Below are 21345 nucleotides of genomic sequence, written 5' to 3'. Positions count from 1 at the left end.
ATTAAAATTCATAAAAACCCTTAAAGTAATCCATATGAACTGAGCAGTAAACATTGACTAATGCAGATACTGTATACAGAGCTCATCAAATATGGTAAACACGGAAACTAAACAATATTGAAAACAAACTCATTGGTTCTTGCAAAAGTTTGAACATGCATGGGCTTCTGTATGTAATGTGTTTTGATATACAGTATGTGCACTGATCAGTGTTTATATGTGAGAAAAAAAATCATCACATAAAGCAACCATGTCTCTTCAGAAAACTGAATTAAACCACTCGATTCATATGGATTACTTTTTTATGATGGAATTTGTGCATATGTATGTAAGTGCATGCAATGAAATCTGTAACGTATGCAACCAAGATATATTCTAATAATTAGAAGAAAACTTGAGCACATGTTATAATCTACAGATATTTAAGAAATTTTAGTGATGCCTCACAACTTGCTGAAGTCCATTGTTTCCAGCTGTCCATCTGTTCCGTGTTCAGTAAGTAACCAAAGCCAAAAACCGACTGATATTAGAGAGAAAAATAGCAAACCGAGCAACATCAAAGACAGATCTGACCCCATCTTATACAAACTCTCTCTCTTTCTCTCTCTCTCTCACACACATACACACTAAATGTTAGATAAACTGAATATTTGTTAAGCACTTCAAACTTCCAAACAGCCGTGGCAAAATGTGCCTATTTCAAACAGGTCTGTGACTATCCACAATCTCTTTATTTGCACAAAGAGCAACACACACACACACACACAAACAAACAAACAAATAAACAAATTATCATGAATGCGCACAATTCTATGCAAAATGAAGGTCTGAGACAGTTTAATGAAAGGCCTTTATTTGTCTAGTGGGGTGTGACAAAGCAAAGTATAGTCCTGTCAGCGTAATTGACATAAAAGAACAAACACAGTTCTTGAAAAAAAAGCACAACCAAAACACACATACACATTCTTCCTAAATGTGTGAAGCCATTAGTGCATGAATAGAGGCCTGTCAAGTAATCCATCGTTCCATCCATCTGTCTCTCTCTCTCTCTTTTTCTACTAAACTGCAAAAGTGTATTAACAGAGATGGTAAGCAGACGACAACATTCGCCAACGCCACAAACTTTCAGTGCAAAGCAAACACTGCATTTATACCATGCACTGTCCGTGGTGCTGAACAGAGTTTGTGTGCACGAGACAAAACAAGGAAGAGTTTGATGGTAAGTGTGACACTGTCTCTGTGATTAATTGTCTTCGTTTTTGATTCGTATGTGTTATGGTAATGGTGTGAATGTGCTATGACTAAACGTGTGTGAGGATGGGGGAGGAACTAAATATAGAAGAACACAAAACACACACATTGCTCTCTCACACAGACAGACTCGGGTGTGTTCAGTAGGGTGGGGGTGTAAGCCCTTCTGCATAGTGTGAAAATAAATATTAGTTGACTAATATGGGCTTTTCAATGGCTTAATGAAAAACCCAAAACAGCGGCTCCAACATTATTAGGACACTAAAGATATCTTTACAAATGTATAAATGTCTTTGCAGTAGATAAAGACATCATTAGGGATGCACCATATAGCAATACCATATTAGTCATTAGCAGATAGTGTAATAGGGATTTATTTTTTTATCATTATTTTATTGAAATTCAAAGGCTATTCATAACTCATCTATTCCAATAATAACTAATAAGACAAGACAAATATAGCAGGCAGAGATGGAGAGAGGTTCCCAGTGATGGTACAGCTAGATAAATTACACACATACACACACACACACACACACACACACACACACACACACACACACACACATGCACGCACACACACACACACACACACATCTGTTCTCAAACACAAACTTTCTTCTCTCTCTGTTTCCTTCTATTTCTCTGATATACAAATATCACATACTCACACACACACACACACACACATGGTAATTATCTTTATTTATGGTTGTATATTATGGCCAAAGCTAATCAAAGATACATGATGTAAAATTGACATTTCCCATTACAGTTTTTTCTGATTGCTTAAGCACATTTTTTGTAACTATTGGCTATTTTTGCAAAACTCTACACACAAATAAGAAAACCTTTCACCCAATTATCAAAACATTGTAGTTCTCTTGCAAAAGCGAACACAGCTAGATTAACTCTTCACACCTTCGTAAAAATGGTGTTTTCGTATCAAACAGTAAACACAAGCCATCATCTACTAAGCACACAATGTGCCAACTACACACTGATGGTATGAATACAAAACACATCTGGCTTTTGCTTTCTCTGTGTACAGATGTCAATTTGAGGTCATACTTTTGTCATAGTGTCATGTAAACATACAAGGATCCAAACTTCAAGTATTGGTGTTTATTCACACTCATCAAAACCAAGACAAAGTCAGAACACAAAATAGTAATTTCACAAAAAAAAAGACAATCAGCCTACATCATGTCGTCTTTCTGGGTCCGGCCACAAAATTTCGTCCACATCGCATGCGATATCCTCCAGTCCAAGGCACCGGGGAAAATATCTCCTTGAATGCCGTATCCAGGCCTGACATGATGCCTGGTCAATATCTCCACATGCCTCCTCCATTGCCTGTAAAAGGGCTACCTGTTGATGAGGATGACGGTCGTACACTTTCCAGCGCCAGGCAGAGAAGAACTCCTCGATGGGATTTAAGAATGGAGAGTATGGAGGGAGGTTGAGTGCCATGAAGGATGGGTGGTCTGTAAACCAGTTGCGGACCAAAGCAGCCCTATGGAAACTAACATTGTCCCATATGATGACATATCGGGTATGCTCTGGTCTCTGAACAGTGAGCATGTCATGTAAGGTGTCCAGGAATGCAATAATGTGTGCAGTGTTGTATGGGCCTATGGTTGCATGATGGTGAACAACACCATTTTGGCTTATAGCTGCACACATGGTTATGTTACCACCACGTTGTCCTGGGACATTGATGATGGCACGGTGTCCAATAATGTTCCTGTCACGTCTCCTGGTTTTACTGAGGTTAAAACCGGCCTCATCTACAAAAAGTAGCTCATGTCCCATGGCATCTGCTTCTAGTTCCATCACTCTCTGGACAAGACAAAACAAATGCAACACATCAGGCCCATGCACAGCACTACAGTATGCACTTCCAAATTCAGAACCAATGACACTATAGCTTACCTGCACATAGTCATATCGCAGTTGCTTTACACGTTCTGTTTTTCTCTCGAAAGGAACTCTGCAAATTTGCTTCATTCTTATTCTGTGGTGCGCAAGTACACGACTTAGTGCAGAAATGCTTACACTGTGTATATTTTGAAAGATGGTGTCATTATCAATTATGCGCTGCTGTATTTCGCGCAGTCTTATTGCATTATTGGCAATCACCATGTTCACTATATGGGTCTCTTGCTCTGGAGTGAACATTCTTCCTCTGCCCCCAACATCTGGACGTCTAGCAATTCTGTAAAGTAACAATTTCAGTATTTTTGCATGTATGGTACTGTTGTGTTTCTCATTAGAGTATGGCAGTGCTACAAAGTACTTACCGATTCTCATTTCGAAATGTCCTAATGATGCTTGCCACAGTGTAGCGGCTCAAATTAGGCTGAACCCGTTGGCCAGCTTCCCTCAGGGTCATCCCATGGTTGATGACATGGTCCACTATTGTAGCTCTGATGTCATCAGTTATTCTATTTCTTACTCTTCTTACCCTTCCTCTTTCCCCTCCTCGTCCTCTTCTTGCTCCTCCTTCTCCTCTTCCTCTAACGTCCTCTAACCATCTCGCTTCTTCACCTCCACGTCCTCTCCCTCGGCCTCCTCTGATTCTCACTCTTCTCACTCTTACTGCTCCTTCCATTGTACTCCACACAGACAGCTTACCTGTGGCTTACTTATAGTGCTTAGGCTGATTGCAAAGTGAAGTAATTATCTAAAACAGTTTTCACATGTGAAAGTGTGCCAGACAGTTGGCAAAATAGTGTTAATGATAGCCATACATGTGTATAATTTTGCTAGGAGTGTGTTGGAAATTTGGTAATTGAGTGTAAGCAGTGAGTTGTGTTTAAAGTTCTGCAAAAAGAGTGTTGTGCAGTTAATTGTGCCTACAGTTTTGCAAAGTGTGTGTTACAAAATTGCAAACTGAATGCAAAGCAGTGTTTGTGCTTTTAGTTTTGCAAACTCAGTGAGTGGTTTTGCTATACGTATTAATAGTTTTAGAAATTGTGCTACAAGAATCACGATTAGCGCTTAAGCATTCAGAAAAAACTGTAAATCAGACTAAGAGCTCAGATTATAAGATTACTGTTGTGAATCAAGGGTAAGGCAAGTTTTGAACACTGTACTTCCTCAGTAATTGATTTTTGTTAATTTTATCCATATAATCATTTATACTGCAGCTTACTGAAATCCCTTCAGACACACAAAAAAGTAACTTATGTTCATTAGACACAGTTTATTGGCTAATTCAGATAATATCAGATATATGTCATCTAAATATTGTCAGATTAATCCACCTGCCAACTATATAACTAAGAAAAACAAGTGTAACAATGAGGAAAAAGATGAGGAAGAAGTGCTGGTTTTAAGTACACTCCACTGCATTCTCTAATCAACTGAACAAATGAGGTGCGTCACATCTGAATAGTCTTCATTTCTAATAAACCTCATACACGATAAACACACATACTGCATGCATACCTGCACAAGCTGCTTTGCTAGGATGGTTGCATGGATGCTGTATATTTATTATTAGTCTGGAGTATTAATGTGTTGTTGACGTGTGAGTCTGTTTTTAGTGGCATGTCTGTGTATTTGTGTTGTGTGGTATTGGTTTGTGCTTGCTAGAACGTGGCCACCATTTTCAATATAATTATGGAAATAAACCAGCCAACAGATATTGTGAAATGTTTTTAAAATGAAAAATGACACCAATGAAAATATAAAACTCTCTCTTAAGATAACACCATTACATATTCTCTCCCTCTGTTTCTCTCTCTCTCTCTCTCTCTCTCTCTCTCATTACTCGGTGTGTGTTTGCCTTTAACTGGGTAAATTCGAAGGCTGTTCATAACTCATCTATTCCAATAATAACTAATAAGACAAGACAAATATAGCAGGCAGAGATGGAGAGAGGTTCCCAGTGATGGTACAGATAAATTACACACACTCACACACTCTCACACACACACACACACACACACACACACACACACACACACACACACACACACACACACATATCTGTTCTCAAACACAAACTTTCTTCTCTCTCTGTTTCCTTCTATTTCTCAGATATACAAATATCACATGTTTGTTTTTCATGATGGAGAATTCTATTGACTTCTATTATTTTTAAACTTTGCTTTGTTAAGGATATTTCCTATCTTCTAAATCTAACCGTCACAGAAACAGAAATTACAAAATGACCTAATTTAGTGTATTAAGCTGATTTCCTCATGGAGACCATTTTATGCAGGTGATTTTTAGGTGATTTGATCTTTTCCAGGAGCATTTAGATCTCAACAATGTAGGCAAAACAAACACATATAGTATGTATTTATATAAAACAGCCACATACATTCAAACACAAAATGATTTGCAATATTAGCATTTATATTATATTAGGTCTTGTATATGTCATGTATAAACAATGTTAAACATTACAAGTGTTTGGGAGTGAAAATCTCTTATTAATATCAGGTATCAGTGAAGGCTATAACAATCCTCTCTGTGTTTGATGTACATCTTTATCTCCTTCCCCTCCGTATCACTTTCTTCCATCCATTTCTACATACTTGGTTATTCCTTCTGCTTCTCTATCATCTCTTCCTCTATCGCTCCCTCGCTACCCCAACCATCCAATACCGCTGGAGGCTGTCCATCTCTCTCTCACGTTCTCTCTCTCTCTCTGTCTTTTAGCCCCCTCCCTCACTCTCTCTCTCCTGGTATCAGTGTGTATAGTCGACACTCGCTCCTTAGTCGCTCGCTGGCTCACACAAACATCTCAGCTGCTTGCGAAAGAAGAAAAAAATGAGTAGAAACCCGAATAAATCTGAACTACAGTAGAAGCAAATGAGAGAAGTATGCAGGGGCACTGCTAAAAATATCTAGCAGTACAAAAGATCTATCATTTTTCCTCTCATGTTCACTCTAATTTTTCTTTTTCTGTTCTGTTTTTCCCTGGATACCTGACCGACAGGATTAAAAATTTCAATCAGCTGTGGCAGGAGAGAAAGAAAGAGGGATGAAAAAAAGAGGAGTTTGTCCTCTGAAGAGATTCAGCGGCACACAGCTGGTGAGAACGAGGGAGTGTTAGACGGAGAGAGAGAGAAATCAGGAGAGGGAGGGAAGAGGACCGGAGTCCGAAAGAGAGAGAAAGAGGGTCTTGTTTCGCTTTTGAGGAAGCCAGGAGTCGGATCGCCGTTTCCTGCAGGACTACTCGACTGGAAATGCTGGAAAAGCAGGTTTGTGGGGACGCGTTTGTGTGTGTATGTGTGTGTCATTTCAATGATGGATTTCAAAATGGATATTGAGAGTAAAGAGGAAAAAATACATTTCTGATAAGCAATCTAAAAACAAGAGAAAGGGATGATGAGACAGAGAGATGATGCTTATTTGAAAGCTTGTCAGTCTGCATGGTGACGTGCCTGATGCCATATAAGACAGCTGCTTAACTCCTCTCTCTCTCTCTCTCACACACACACACACACACACACACACACACACAAACTAGTAGTCACAGTCTCACACACAAAGCAGCACACACTGTCACCGCACCCACAGATTAAAAAAAAAAACACTGTCTGCATATGCGATTCTTTTGAAGAGCGCACACACACACACACACAGACACACACACAGGAGGTGTTTAATTTAAATGCTGCTTCTGCGCTGTCTGAGACACGCTCAAGATGAATGACAAGCTGAAGAGGACACAAAAATAACTAAATATGTATGTGTGTGTGATAGAGACGGAGCAGAGAGAGAGACAAGCTGAGAGACAAAATGACAAAAAAAAACACTTTGGTGACATTTCCAAGCGGGATCAATGTTTTTTTGCAATTGGATGAGGTGAGAAAACATGGAAAACAGTGAGAGAAAGAGATGACTAAACAAGAGGAGAGATGCAGTCTAGAGGAATTTTTTTTAGGAGTGCAAAATGGAGAGATGACATCAGGGATGGTGTCCAGGGCTGGGAGGGGGATGTCCTGAGCCCTGTGATGGGGATATTGGGGGAGGCTACTAAGGTCCTAATCATTTAGCTCAAGGGACAGTGGGCCCATTTAGTACTGTGGCAACCCTCAATGACATCAGAAAGAGCATGTAATTAAATATTATCTCTCCCCACTGGATAGTAAGGAAACATCCCAAATGAGATCTTTTTAATATCTCAATCATTTCTCCTTGATGGCAAGTTAAAAGCAAATGGAGAAAATGGAGCTTCAGGTCTCCTGCTTCTCAGATTTTTTCTCCTGAGAAAGACCCCAGTAATCTGATATTCGCATCAGAATAGAACTCAGAATGGCATGATACCAAGAGATCTTCAAAATCATATTTATTTATTTATTTAAATATATTTTTTAATTATGTATAATTTGTATTTATTTGCCATTTTAATTAATTTAAATATGTCTTATTTTATGCATTTAATTTCATATTTATTTTATTGTTCTGTGTTCTAATCTGTGTTCAATCAACAATTGCCTCATTTGCTAATATTTGTATTTCTACCCCGAAATTTTAAGAAGAAACATCTGTGACAACAATGAACTATAACTCGTTTAACAAACGACAGTTCAATTAAGTCCCATTAAATTGTCTTTTGTGTATCAGTTTCAGTATCTCTGTGTATCTTAGTGTATTACAGTTTTTCTCGATTGTTTACACACATTTTCTGAAAGCATGCCTCATATTCTCAGAACTCTACACACAAATCCAAAAAAACACACACAATGGGCAAAACCCCTCAATTCTCCTGCAAAATGAAACTTTACATTCAAAACAATGTTATTTCTTCTCAAAATGGTATTTTGTTTTCAAATGACACACACAAACCATCATATGAATAGACATTTATAAGAACCAGCTGAACACTGATGTGCTCAATGGAAAACACTATGATGAATGGAAAACACTTCTTCTCCATTCATCATAATGACTTAGGCCTTTTTTTGGTTCAGTGTTACACTTACTACAGACAGTACATACATAAGTGTGTTGTAAAATATTTGAGAATATTGTTTTTATACTCAGAACACACAAATACACGGTAAAATATTTTTTTATTTTTCCCGCAAAAACAATGTACACAGTGTACATCCCATTCCCAACCAACACAAAGTTGCACATACACTACATACAAAACAACAGAAGAATTTACTGTATACAGTGTTGAGAGTATGCATCAATTGTGGGACTCACTTGCACATAGTTATATCGCAATTCTTTGACTCTTTCTGAATTGCGTTCAAATGGCACCCTGTAGACCTGCTTCATCCTGAGATGATTTCTGCGCAAGACACGGTCCAGTGTTGATAAGCTTACCCTATCAATATTTTGAAACATGTCATTGTTTTCTATTATTTTTCTTTTTATTTGCCGTAATGTTATGGCGTTGTTTTCTAGGACCATGTTCATGATTTCAGTTTCCTGTTCAGGAGACAGAACACGTTCCCGACCACCTTGTGTTGGTAATCTTTCAGTTCTGCCAAACAAATAGTAAAATACTGTAAATACAAAGTAGGTATACATTTCCTAAATATGTATTATATGTATTATTATATGTATTATATGTATTAAACATAATTTACAGTATTTTTACAGTCCTACAGAACAGTTCACAGGCAATACTGTACTACTCTACTCATTGAGTACTGTATTGATATGCAGTACTGCAATTTTCTAGTGAGAGTAGATTTCTTACCTATTCTCATTTCGGAAAGTCCGGATGATGGATGCTACAGTGTACCTGCTCAAATTTGGCTGTACTCTTTGCCCAGCCTCCCTCATTGTTAGACCATGGTTGACCACATGATCAACCAAAGTGGCTTGGATCTCATCAGAGATTACGGTCCTTGGCCTTCCTCGTCCTCGTCCTCGTCCTCGTCCTCGTCCCCGTCCTCCTCCTCTTACTCTCACTCCTCTGGCTCTGCCTCTGTTTCCAATGTTGGCATCCATTGCTCCAAAACAGAAGAGCTCACCTGTTGCCCTTTTATGCTAAAGCTCTGATTGCTCATTGTAAAACTGTGTGACGGGTGTTTGCCCTTGTGATGAGTCAGTGTGCATATTTGAATGGCAGTGTGTTCCTTGTGAAAACAAGATATTTTCTGCATGAAAATTGTGCCAAAAGCAGAGAATTGTGTGTAGTGTTTTGAAAAAAGTGTGTTTTAGAACTGCAATTTGAGTGTAAAGCAGGAACTGTGCTTGTAGTTTAGCAGAATTGGTTCAGGGGGTTGGTGAATGAGTTACATGTTGTGGTCATTGTGTCTCAAGTACCAGAATTTGTGTGTTAACAATTGAGAAAAACTGTAACAACAATTGAAATTGATTGTTTTTTTTTCTTCCTTCCGCTCATCCCATACTCATCTTCTCCATTCAGTCATCCCTCCCATCATCCCGTTTTTCTCAGTGCATGGTACGCTGTTTTTCCGTGAGACACAAAGGCCTCAGAACTGGCAGCTAACTGGAATTCGACACTGAACGACGAATGGAATGAACAACTGACGAGGCGAGTGCATGAAAACAACAATCAGAGCAATTTGGAGGAGAGCACAAACAAGGTGCACATCTGGAATAAGGAATAAACAGACTGACATAATGAGAGAGAGCAAGACGAGGAGGTGTTAAAGGGGAAAATGAGCACATGAACATGGCAGGTGGATGAAAAGGAGCAGGAATAGAAGGTGAGAGGAAGACAAAAACAGCAGGATCCTGGAAAATAGAGGGAAAAAACAGCTGGAAAGAGTCAAAGGTGGAAGAATATGGTGAGAATTTTTAAATGTGTTCAGTGGAAATGTGAAACTGCTGGTAGGCCCCTAGGCCAAAACATTTCACAGCAGGAACATTTTAACAACGGAAGAGCATATCCCAGATAAGAGTGGAATTGAGAGTCTGACTCAAGTTAAATACTCATGTTTGAAGTGTGCACATGGACACAGGATAAACACATAAGCAAGCACACATGGACACTCATCTACCTTGACAAGGGATAAACACCTCAGTCTGGATTTAAACGCACCTCAGAAACTTAAACACATGCAGATAAACACCTGGAAATGAGCAGCTAATTGACCTGGGATCAACACAGACAAAAAAGGTAAATACTCTCACTCACACAAGCACACACATATATACTGGAATGGTTAAAGACTAATGGACAAGGCAATTGACTGACCTGAGATGAAAGATGCAGGGCAAAAAATCTTTACCCAGCTTTTGTATGCGCAGTCCTGTTTCACATGCTTCAGCACACACGGTGGAACATTTTATCTCTTAGAAGTTGCTCTTTCAGAACTCAGGAGACTTAATGGTGTTCCAAGTTGTATTTAAGTATTGATTTTGTCTCGAAAATAAAAATAAATGAGACTAATGGCTGGCATACAGGGTCCTTGCCAATGTAGACAGCAGCTTTCTTAAGACACATTACCACTGTCAGGTGAATTTTCACGAGCAAAATCTAGTCATTTCAATAGCAATCCACCTAATCTGGAAGCATGAACCATTTTCAAGTTGTTGAAGTTGCTCATCTGGATTTGTTGCATTGACTAACAGAAATGGACCGTTTTTGCAACACCTAAAAGCAGTATCCTAGAGATGGAAGGATACTCACAATTCACAAACGATTCCAATAGGGTTTGGTGTTTGCATGTTTTTTTTTTTTTTTTGCTATTGAATATCAAGATTTCAATCAAAATAACATTTCTATCACTTTATTGGATGTAGGGTTTACTGAGGTGACTGCAATGGATTCTGGGATTTGGGGAAAATGATGTATCTTAGGAGGCTGTGTAATTAAGTTGTCTACCTTTCAAAACAGCTTGTGCATAGCCATAGCAACACTGGCTTAACCAATGTTCTGTGAGGCAGGGCTATCTGTTTGCCAGACCAATGGCAGAGAGCAGTGTTCTGCAAGCATTATTTTTGCATTTCTGTTTGCTGACATATCAATTCAACACTTCACATTTTAAGAGACCTTTATTGTTATTTTCTTTCCTATGCTTCTCTTCTTGTCTGAAATACATGTGGTGGTTGTGGTGGGGTATTTTGAAGGAAGAACTAGATGTTGACCTTTTGTAGTCATTTAAACAGCTGTAAATTTGACAATGCCTGACTGGATACACATGCATGGGTGAGAGAACAACATTCTGCTCTAGAAACGGTTATGACTGCACACTAACACCTCATTCCCTCCAGTGAAAGACAGATGTGAATATCCAGTTATTTATGGAGCTCAAAGTATGTTGTGGGCCACTTATTGTTCCACCTATTTTCCCTCTTTCTCCCTCATATCCTTGCATAAACACAAGCACATATCCAACAGCGGCTAATGCGGTGACACAACACAAGAGAGATTGATTTTACAGTGCTATAATGACAACACATGCATACACACACAAAAACAGATGAAGAGCTCTAGTGCTCTCTATCCAGAGTGCATGATTCTCTATGCATATTCATGTGCACACTTAAGGACACTTTACACTGCACTACAGCCTTTATCTCTCGGCTTCTCTCACGCTGGTGTATTCTCTCTCTCTCTCTGTGTGTGTGTCATTAAGTGTGAGAGAGGTTGCTTTAAAAGTAACATGCATTCTCTTTGTAACCATGCCAACATCAATACCAGCACCCCATACTTCATGGACCACCCTATACACCATCTTCAGTACTTTTGTCTATTTATTCATATTTATTCTCCAAGTCCTTTTCTCTGAGTTATTATTTCCTCTTCAAAGAAGAGGCTGGTTGTTTACATACACCCAGATTTCACATTTTCCCACTTATTTATTTGAGAGAATTAAGAGAATTGTATGCTGGCTTCCCTTCCTACCTTGATAGTTTTATCCAAAAATGTTGTATCCTCTCCTCTCCTCTCCTTGCCAAACATTTGTGTCCTACCTTCATGTCTATCAACTCTCTCTCTCTATTCCTGAGTTTGTCCCTGCAGCAGCATTATATAAACTGAACAAGTTCATTAGCAGTTAGCTTGTACTTGTGCAGGAACAGCAGCTTCTGATGAAGGAGGACAGATCATGTAGAAGAGAAAGGTGCTCACTGAGCATGTGACATTGTGCTAAACTCTACATTGTGATACCCATCCAGGTATTTCACTAACCCTGCTGAAAAATTCAGTGGCAGTGTATGCTTGTATGGGGCTGATTCAGATGGTGTGCCCGCAGAGACATGCTGTTTACCAGCAAATCCTAGCTTGTGAAACTGGTTAACTTACTTGATAATTTAGGCATAGAGAGTTTTATTTGTTAAAGTATTATAAATAGAGCTGTCCCAATCAAGTTCCGAGTCATTAAATAGTGAGTATCTGCCGACACCAAGTCCTGAGCTAATACTTTACAATACATTATAATTATTAAATTCCTTCCAGTGTATATAGGGCCATGCGGAGAGATTCTCAGGGGCAGGGGCTCAAATGTAAAAAAGAGGCATATAGCACAATAGGATACTACAGTAAATATATTTATAGGCATAGTGTGTCTCAATTTGAAGCAAGATGCAACCCATAGCAATGCGTTATGGCAACACCATCTCTTATAGTCTGACGGCAGTTTAAAGTAAATTGTAATAAATGACTTTCGAGTGATTTGTTACAAAGTGCGCATTAAATACACTACTTTGGAAGATTGAGCATGCAAGATATTCTAGAACAGACATCATTGGTTCTCGCATATCACGTCTTTTCTTTTTAATGGTGGTTGGCAAATCTACTTGAAAGCCTACTGCCTGACACCTGCATGATAGTTGACAAAATAAGTGATCAGGCTTAGGATAGCTGATACCGATCAGTTAAAGAAAATGGTTAATCAGTACCCCAATACCAATTCATGAGATTGGCTCAGGACCTCCCTAGTTATAAAATTAACCCCACAGACCTTATAAATTAAGTTTATGTATTAAGACTGATACCTTTGTAATACACTGATAACCACCAAAGGTAGGTGGTGATGAGAAAGTCACATGATGAACCAAAGCCCATCACAAGCAGCTTTTAAATATTAATTTATATAGAAGGTGCACAGTGTCATTCACACAAACACTAAACACCATCATGGTAACATACATCAAACTTAAATAATGCATTAAACATTAATCTAACAACATTAGATGTAACATACAGCCCTAATGTACACAACTGATAAGAAAAAAACTAAGAAGAAAGAGTTATTTCAAAAAACAACAACAACAACAACAAAAAAACCCCATCAAATATTAAATGTAATGCAGGGAATGTCAATTTATGGTTATTCACTATAAATTATATATTCTTTTTACACTTCCAAAAATGGTATACTACCATACAATTACATGTAATGCCCAATACAGTTTTTCACCGTATATAGTAGGGGAACTTACAGTTAACAATTTAACAGGTTTTTACTGTAGCATTTTTACAATCTTTTCACCATTAAATTCATTAAAGTCATTTTTTACAGTGTGGGCCTAGTTTTGACTACATTGTCAGGACCAAATGCCCCCAGAAGGATAGTAAAACCTAAAAACACCTGCACTTTGTGAACCAGCCAACTGAAGAAAACAGCTTAATAAATATAGTAAATGTCTTTATGGCATTATAAAAATGCAAAGTGCTCACCATGACAGATAAACAAACCTGCCGGCAATACATAAAATGCAAGATGTAGACTGACAGATATAAGTATCATATTATACAGAATATCGAGCGTATTCCAATGCTTAAGGATTAGAGTTTATATTCTGCTGATTCACTGCGCTGAGACAGCGAATTCAGAAACAGAAGAACAGGAAATGAGGAGAATTATGAGACTGACCTCCTCAGAAAGACTCATACAGAATGGCAGACACAGATGGAAAGATACTACAGGGAGACAAATTGGAAGGGTTCATGGAAAGATGATGGACGACTGAATAAAGAGAGAAATGGACTGGCATTTGAAGGCATGGTTAGATGGATAATCAGATGCCTAGAAGGATCGATGCTGGGAGTCTGAGTGTGCAGTGCTCAAAGGGTCACTGCCGGGTCAGATAAATAAGACTCTACTAAAATATGAATTCATCCTTTGGAGTCAAAAAGTCTGGGTTCTGATTTACTAAAAAAATACAAACAAACATTTCATTATTCTTTAATTAATAGTTATACTAAACTATATCTTATATGTCTAGATGTGTAAACACCATAACAAGCAACATCAACAACTACATAGCCTAACCAATACCAATGCACTTTTCTTTGCCGTTCCACCAGCTTTCCTCTCTCTCTCTCTCTTCGGCAAGTTCCCTTTCAGATGCTTGATGGATCACTGCTGTCAGGCCGTCATCCGCCTCCATATCAGTGCATGTGAGTGTGCATGTGTGTTTGGGTGTAAGAAAGATACTGTGAATACCTTCCACTTCTCTGCCTTTTCTCTTTGCATCCTAATGACTTCTTGACATTAAGTCACTTCGTCTACTGCTCACACAGAAAGAGAGAGAGAGAAAAAGAACAGGGGAAAATGGTGAAGATATGAGGGAGTTGATGTACAACTGTGAGATGAGAACCAGGAAGATGAAAGCCATTTGTCAAAGAGTATGTGTGTGTATGCGCGTTTGATCATGTGCATGTGTGTGCTGGAGATCATTTCCTATAAAAGCTGGAGACATCTGAGGATCATTGATTCTCTTTGTTGCACAGATAATAACCCCCCCTGTTTAATTCACAGTAAGATATTTCATTAGAGGATAGAAGTCTTTAATACCACAGATCAGATGATATGAATGATATATGTGGGGCTACACCTATCTACAGCTCATCTTTTATATCCACACAAAAGCATAATGCAGACTTAAACTCATTGTGACCTATGCCACCTGTCTCAACCTTCTTTCTAGCTCTCTCAGTCTTCCTCTCACTTTTGCAAACACACACACACACACACACACAAACACACACACACACACACACACACACACACACACACACACACACACACACACACGCACACACACACACACACACGTACACGGACTTATATATGGTTTAGGGACTCTCCATAGACGTAATGGTTTCTATGCACTGTATTTTCTTTCCCCAGCCCTACCATTCACAGAAAACTACTGGCATTTTTAAAAATAAAAGAAACACACTTTTTAGTATGTTTTTAACAGAAAGTGTCCTCATAAAATGTTTATGTTGTAATACCCAAGCCATTATACACAATTGTGTCCTCATGAAGCATGTATTCAAGCACAATACAGCGAGCACACACAAATGTGACCCTGGACCACAAAACCAGTTTCAAGTCGCTGGGGTATATTTGTAGCAACAGCCAAAAATACATTGTATGGGTCAAAACTGGATTTTTCTTTTATGCCAAAAATCATTAGGATATTAAGTAAAGATCATGTTCCATGAAGATATTTTGTAAATTTCCTACCATAAATATATTAAAACTTAATTTTTGATTAGTAATATGCATTGCTACGAACTTCATTTGGACAACTTTAAAGGCAATTTTCTCAATATTTAGATTTTTTTGCACCCTCAGATTCCAGATTTTCAAATAGTTGTATCTCAGCTAAATATTGTCCTATCATAACAAATCATACAACAATGGGAAGCTTATTCATTCAGCTTTAAGATACTGACAAAACCACAACTGGTTTTGTGGTCCAAGGTCACAAATATTACAAAGCCTGCCTCAGCAAACAGAAAATCACATCTGACAAATACAAAATGCTGTTATTCTCCCTCCTCACGTATTTATATGCCTCCTCTATAAAAAAACAAAACAAAACTAGAGCTGCCACTTTTTTGATATGATATTATAGTTTTATTTACTGCAATACCTAAAGTTGCTTGTCTCACTATTCAGCCATCAGAGCTTAGTTCCTCTCCAGCCATAAGATTTACAGCGTTATTGAAAAAATATATGCAATCCGAATTTCGGTTTTACAACTGAATGGAATGTGATGAGATAAAACAACTGGGTAATGTGAAATTTCACAAAGATCTACTGTCGATCAGCATTGAGCTTTTGCTGTTTAGTGTGACAATATGTAAATAAGCCACTGCTGGTGGATGCTGTAACTACATCATTTTCCCCCACTGACAGCCATTCAATTAAACATTTCTAGAATAAAAGCAGGCAATGGACTCATAGTTCTTGATAGATAAGGTTTTGGGATGGTGTGTATTGCCATCAGCCAGTCAGCCTAGTCATGATGTCATTTCTTGCAGCTCCAGAGTGATTAGTCACTTTCTGGCTCAGGTGAGATTTCAAAACACATACTTCCTGTGATAGGTAAGCGGCTGTCCTTGAATGCTAATGGTTAGCTCTCTCCAGGTATTATAGACTTTCCTGTCTCAGAAATGCACTTCGCTTCTCTATCGTTCATGACTTTTATGAGATTGTGCCTGCTCTAAATTCTGACCAGTCTTGTTGGCAATAAATTGTATGTGCACACTTAAGGACACTTTACACTGCACTACAGCCTTTATCTCTTTCTATGGGCAGCACCCTGCACTATACTCCTCTTCCCATCACCACATCCCACTTGTGCTGCTTATACCTGTCTGGCTATGCGAAAAGCGTCATCAGCTGCTGGAGGCCACAAAAACCATAAAATAAAATGAAACAAAATGCTACTAGAGTTATAGACTAAACTATTTCCAAATTAAACAATACTGACTTAAATCTGAATTTCTCGTAAATTAAAATGCAGTTGTCATTGTTGTTTACTAAAAGGAATGCAAAAATCACATAAGCATGTTATGTAGTTTTTTTTTTTTACTTCTGGTCTGTTCAGTACTGGTGCTTTATATTGCAATATGCTTTGTAAATCTGCTCCAGAAGTATATGTATTATGAAAAGCGATATACAATAAATTGAACTGATAATAAATTAAAACTACATCTCATCTATATGTATATGCAAATGTAAAGTAGACAGAATTTGCTAAACATTATTAGATTAGACCAATTAGACCAATTAACAAAAAATAACTAACAAACTAACTAACTAAATATATACCCTATGAAATAAAATAAAATAATAAAATAAAATGCAAGATTTGGATAACAGTGACTACAATAAAAAAATAACATGTAACGCTGCTGGTATGATGACAGGTCTCTGAGGACTGTGTTTATGGTGTCATGCTGCCCTGTAGAAAAAAAAAAAGCCTTCCTGGAATGAGAAAAAAAATCTTGCAGTGCAACTTGAGCACCATGAAGTCAGTAAAACTAAGCCAGGATGCTAATGATTCTTACTCGGTCAATGCTGCTTCAATTAGTCGTTCAGCCACTGTGTGTGTGTTTGTGTGTGTGACAGCTCTCTTCAGAGTCTTGTGCGGTACAGAACGTAATTGATGTGATAATCATTAGCAAATGGTCATCCGCTTTGTGGCCACTGAAGCGGTGGAGACACTGGCAACAGCAGTGTGTCTGATTTAATATGAGGCAGTGAGGGATACGGGGAGAAAGGAGGGGTGCATTGAGGACAGAATGTGTTGGCGAAAGAGGGCTGAGGGAGTTGCTAAGTGCAGAGAGATGTTCAGCATGAGACAAACACACGCACACACACACGCACACGCACACACACACGCACACACACACACACACACACACACACACACACACACACACACATAAAGGACAGGGTTATTACGTTCTAAAGCCAGGCACTCGCAGTAGTTTTTCATTCAGACTGAATCATGAATAACATTACGGATTACAAAATGATTACCAGAATTTCTATTCTATTCTAATCTAATCTACACCCTACACCCAATAGCTCTAGAAGATAAAATTAGACCAAGACAAGTCCAAGGCATGTCCTGAACTTAGAAACGAATATGAGTAAAGGACACAGAGGGCGGAGGATGGAAAAAGAGGGAGAGAGGATGGTAGGAGGAAGAGGCCTGATAATATTGAGGAAGGGCTGCTATCTATCCCGGGCAGCCGGATCGATGGAAGAAAGAGACAAGATCTATTTCGGCTGGTCTGTTCTCAGGTGGCTAAAGATGGTGAGAATGGGAGATGGAGAGAGAGGGGAGGGATACTTAACTAATGTTGCATCACTTCTCAAGTTACCTCAAGGGCAGATGGGAAAAGTGGACACAGGTGATAAGCAGAACCCTGAGTAATAGAAGGAAACTGAAAAAGCGGGGCGTGGAAGAGAAATAGGTAGGGAGGGAGAGGAGAAGGAAAGTCACAGGAGGTCGAAGGAAGACCACACAGGAGAAGAGAAAGAGAGATCAATTTGATACTTTGGCAATTGGCATAGCAATAGCAATATAGAGTTTTTTCACTCGATCTACCACAGACTTCTGGGAGTGCAGAGTTACAAGACATTAAAAGTCACGTTGGAAATTGCACTCAGTTGCACTTTCCTCTTCCTCCACCGACACATAACAAATGTATTTCTTATGATAGTGCATATCTCTAGTTATTAATCACCGAGCATTGACATTCTCCATATGTCTTCATTGAAATTCATCACTTAAAGGGATAGTTTTCCCCAAAATGAAACTGTTGTTCCACACATGACTTTCTTTATTCCAGAGAACACAAAATAAGACATTTTGAAAAAGTCCAAAGGACCTTGAACCCCACTGAATTTCATTGTATGTACAAAAACACTATTCTTTTATCATGTTCTACAAAATAAAGTAAGTTGTACAGGTCTAAAATGACATGAGGGTGAGAATGATGACAGAATTTCCAGTTACACATGACTAAAAAAATTACCATAGCAACCATACTTACTGTAAAATACCACAGTTAGTTATTGTTCATAACCATAATGCTGTAAGAAGAATCTTAAAGGTCTCTGTAAGAATCTTTCAGGATAGGTTGTCCAGTCAATACAGTAATCAATTTAATCATGTGGTTTAATCAGGCACTTTCTATGTGAACATTATAAATGTTCAAGATCCCTCCCATTTCTGCACTTTCAAGTGCAAATTCATGGAGGCCTCACCTAATTTTGTTATATAATCACAAAATAAGAATCTGCCACTATTTAATGAGTAATGTGCTGAAAAACATGCTTAATTGAGTAAAGTCTGATTGTTCCCTGGTTATGTTTATGTGCATTTTTCAGTGTAATGACTTTGCAAAAATTATTATCTTGTCGGTTTGAAATTTGCATAATTACTGCTGTACTGTTAATAATATACAAGAGGGGTGAGCAAGAACAAACTCTACTGATGAGGTGGAAGACGTGGCCTAATGGTTAGAGAGCTGGACTTGTAATCCAAAGGTTGCGGGTTCAAGTCTCAGGCCAGCAGGGATTGTGGGGGGTTGGGGGGTTGGGGGTGGTGGGGGGGTGAATGTCCAGCGCTCTCTCCACCCTCAATACCACAACTGAGGTGCCCTTGAGCAAGGCACCAAACCCCCAACTGCTCCCTGGGTGCCGCAGCATAAAATGGCTGCCCACTGCTCTGTGTGTGTGTTCACTGCTGTCTGTGTGCACTTTGGATGGGTTAAATGCAGAGCACAAATTCCGAGTATGGGTCACCATACTTGGCGGTATGTCACGTCACTTTCACTTTATGTGAACCATGTTGAACGAACCTTTTCACTGCAATAAATATGACTTTTCAATACTTTATAAGAAAGAGAGAAGACCAAGCAGGACAAACGGATTTGTTAGAATGTGTCAGACTTCCCGACTCTACATACAGGGGTTGAAGACCTTGGAAATAGGCAACATTTCTTTACTAAGGTGTTTCACCACCGTTTGCCTTTAATACAGCCCCCAACCCTCTTAGAAAAGATTCATACAAATTGTGAACGGTCTCCAGTGGAATGTCATCTATCAGAACATCTGCCAGTTGCTTAGAAATGTTGGAGGAAGAAATTGGCTTCTGACTCTTCTCCTCAAAGCTGCCCACAGTGGTTTTGATAATATTTAAGTCAGGCGATTGAGCTGGCAATTGAGCTCCAACGGTCTAATTTTAACGATCATGACTATATCTTTTCACATCTTAGCACTGGTGTGTGCGATTAAAGTTTTAGAAATTACAGATCTTGTTGATGTTGGCTTTGTGAAATTTTTTTGTGGTTGGTTTTTGTGGAAAAAGGGTCTTTAAGATGAATATTGCAGGCTTGCTTGAATATTACGGGGAAGTCGTGGCCTAATGGTTAGAGAGTCGGACTCGTAATCCAAAGGTTGCAGGTTCGAGTCTCGGGCAGGCAGGGATTGTAGGTGGGGGGAGTGAATGTCCAGCGCTCTCTCCACCCTCAATACCACGACTGAGGTGCCCTTGAGCAAGACACCGAACCCCCAACTGCTCCCCGGGCACCGCAGCAAAAATGGCTGCTCACTGCTCCGGGTGTGTGTTCACGGTGTGTGTGTTCACTGCTGTGTGTATGCACGTTGGATGAATTAAATGCAGAGTACGAATTCCGAGTATGGGTCACCGAATTTCCGAGTATGCCCAGTATGTCACTTCACTTCACTTGCTGTCACTTTGCTGCAGTAGTTCTGTGTTGTTTGGACACAGTCCTTCTTGTGTTCTACAGTCCCTATCATTCACTTTCAGGTTTCGAACACTTTTTTTGCAGATGAAGTCATGCCATATTTTGTGTACTACTCCATAAACATAATGGCTGTTGTTCTTCAAACACCAAACAACTGGGCTGTTAAGATTAAAAACGCTCCTGCTAAATGGGCTTCCATTATTTGTTCTTTTTGGAAATCTGAAGACTAACTTCACAGACCATTTGTATTAAACACTTCTGAACACAACTTATACCACACTGATATACAAACTAGAGAACATAGACAACGAAAAGATAAATATTATTACAATGGCTGTCCACATCATTTTGTCCAACCCCTATAAGAGAGAGAACTATTTAAAATGATTCACTAGAATCAATCAGACTTTTCAAGTATACATATGAGAAACAAGACTGTTTTGAACAAACCATCTCACTACAATAAATCTCTTTTAAACAACATATATATACTGTAGACAGAAGGATGTTTAAGGATGTAAAGCTTACAAAATATAACGTTGCATTAAAACCAACTATTGTATGTAGCATTTAGTTGCACTGCAGTGCAAAAATACCTTGTTGGAAAAGCTACATTATTTTAACTGTCACACAAATGAAAAATGTATTTGAGTTAGTAGTGTCACTAT

The 21345-nt window shown here is 38.7% G+C and overlaps 1 pseudogene across 1 annotated transcript in view; it reads right to left on the bottom strand.

Moving 5' to 3' along the window:
• Nucleotides 1–21345, bottom strand: part of LOC306870258 (pyruvate carboxylase, mitochondrial-like) — a 373186-nt pseudogene that overhangs the window by 123731 nt on the left and 228110 nt on the right. The gene's annotated exons all lie outside the window — the stretch shown is intronic.

The sequence above is a fragment of the Barbus barbus genome (genome assembly GCF_936440315.1).
Source record: "Barbus barbus genome assembly, chromosome: 1".
NCBI lineage: Eukaryota > Metazoa > Chordata > Actinopteri > Cypriniformes > Cyprinidae > Barbus > Barbus barbus.
Note: the sequence above shows the minus strand (reverse complement) of the source record. Positions and strands in the feature narration are given on the sequence as shown.